We start from the raw sequence: 2,500 nt of genomic DNA on the forward strand, positions 1-2,500 counted from the left end.
CTCCCTGTCTCACACACACACACACACACACACACACACACACATATATATATATATATATATAAACAAGCGCGTGCACGCGCTCACTGATAACCGATCAATAACAAAATGAACACGCACAATCCTAAAATCGCGTGGTGCGGATGTGTGCACTGTGTACGTAACCAAATTCAACAGGCGGTTGAACCATTGCTGTACCCACACAAAAGGCCAACCTTCGTGGCGTCTCCGAAAATAAAACACTGTTCCTGTTTTACCGGCATTTTTCCTGGTGCTTATCGATGCGTTCCAAAACAAACTCCTTTGAAACGACTCAGTCGAACAAGGCCGCAAAAAAAAAAAAAAAAAAAAAAAAAAAAAAAAAAATCTATTCCTTGAAGATTACCCGTCTTCGTGAATCAAGGTCGAACAACAACAACGACGACAACGACACGCAGACAGAAAAAGACAAACACTACCCTCACATCTTAGGCCCTAATAACCCTTCTCAAACGATTGCATTGTTGAGGCACCTGTCTAATTATAAACACCTCACCTGAGTGAAGTAAGTGTGTGTGCCTCCACCGTGTGTACAGTCCACACAACCCTACGGCCACAAACGGAGCTGCATGGATCAGTGAGGTTTGCCACAACTGTGTGCGACAGAGAGAAAGGGAGAGAAGCTACTGAGCACGTTTGACACTCACTCCTGTTTGTGTGTCGTCGGTGACGTATCCTTCAGAGGCGCATGAAAATAATTTGTTGTTTTTGTGGGGGGAGGGGGGGTTTGCCGATACAGTTTCACTGGCGTATAGTCAGAGTGTGCAGATTTATCCATACACGCGCCGTGTCCTTCAGAGGCACACGCATGAAATTAGTTCGTTTTCGTCGTCGGCAGGTTCAGTTAGTTTTGTTTTCGTCAGCAGTTTCAGCTTCGTGAAGGCATCAAAGCATGCGGACTGATCCATATACGCTAAACCAAACGTGGTTTAAAAAAAAGAAAAGAAAAGAAAAAAGGAGGAAGCATGCAGATGCCGGACTTACTCATAGACCCTACACGTTGTTGGTCAGGTTTCGAACGCCTGTCGTATGAATATATAAAACATCATCCTACAATCAATTAAAAACTGGTGAACAAAATAAACGAAGATGTAGACGCCCAGGTCAAATCCCTCCCATATATCCATAATCATTCCCAATGCCTTATGCCAGTGTAGTGCTCAGTCGTTTATCATCATTGTCATATATCTTGGTCACATTGCAGCACCGATTGTTTCCGCAGCAACAGTAGCAATACCAATAGCATCAGCAGTGGTAGTGCCAGCAGCAGCAACAGCTGCAGTGGTAAAAGTACTGAGTATACATGTGCCTAATAATTAGGGAAAGCACTTGCGTATAGCATATGGCAGTATCAGCAAGGCTCATTGTACACATCATATACGTTCGTGCGCAAACACACACACACACACACACACACACACACACACACACACACACACACACACACACACACACACACACACACACATAATTATGCACGCGTGCGCGCGCGCCCAGACAGTAATCAACTGCACTAAAATAGGATTACGTGAGTATAAATATCTCTAGCATAAAACTCCATGTGGCGAACAGACTTTGAACTATCCATCGTGCTGAGTACAGAAATGTTTGCGGGAAAGGTGCGTTTTCAGATCTGACTTGAAGGTCTGGAGATCAGGAGCGTTTCTGAGGGACGATGGCAAAGAATTCCAAATTTGGGCTACTTGAGCCCTAAAAGACCTTTTCCCTGCACATTTTAAATTAGTTCTTGGGACTTTAAATAACAGTTCAAAACTGGATCTTAGCGTTCTACATGGTTCATACGTTTCCAACACAGAGGAGAGATACGGGGGAAGATATTCATCAAAATGTCGGAAGGCAAGTGTCGCGAGTTTATAGTGGATGCGGGACTCTGTAGGAAGCCAGTGTAACTGATGCAAAAAAGGTGTGACATGATCAGATTTCTATTTCTTTTTTGCTAGGTCTTGTCGTGCAGCATTGTTCTGTACTTTCTGTAGTCTAATGAGAGAGGAAGATGGTAAACCTGCTAATGTAGAATTGCAGTAATCTAGTCTGGACAGGACAAAAGAGGCGATGATAATGACGAGAAGAAGGAGGAAGAGGAAAAGGGAAGAAGAAAGAGAGGGAGAAAAGATCTCGGATCGGAAAAGAGAGAGAGAGAGAGAGAGAGAGAGAGAGAGAGAGAGAGAGAGAGACTGACATATTTTATTGTCCGTTTAGCATTAAAGCCCGAGAGAGAGAGCGAGCGAGAGAGAGAGAGAGAGAGAGAGAGAGACAGAGACAGAGACAGAGACAGAGACAGAGAGACAGAGAGAGAGAGAGAGAGAGACTGACACTGACATATTTTATTGTCCGTTTAGCATTAAAGCCCGAGAGAGAGAGCGAGCGAGAGAGAGAGAGACATAAAAAGAGAGAGAGGCTGACACTGACAATGACATATCTTATTGTACGTTTAGCATCA

The 2,500-nt window shown here is 44.0% G+C and overlaps 1 protein-coding gene across 1 annotated transcript in view; it reads right to left on the bottom strand.

Moving 5' to 3' along the window:
* Positions 1–643, bottom strand: part of LOC143280896 (uncharacterized) — a 27,383-nt gene extending 26,740 nt beyond the window's left edge. The window contains exon 1 of the mRNA XM_076585653.1: positions 536–643. The gene's annotated coding sequence lies outside the window, so the exon portion shown is untranslated. The remainder of the gene's footprint in view (positions 1–535) is intronic.
* Between the last annotated feature and the right edge of the window lie 1,857 nt (positions 644–2,500).

This window comes from Babylonia areolata, chromosome 4, assembly GCF_041734735.1.
Source record: "Babylonia areolata isolate BAREFJ2019XMU chromosome 4, ASM4173473v1, whole genome shotgun sequence".
NCBI classification, from domain to species: Eukaryota; Metazoa; Mollusca; class Gastropoda; order Neogastropoda; family Buccinidae; genus Babylonia; species Babylonia areolata.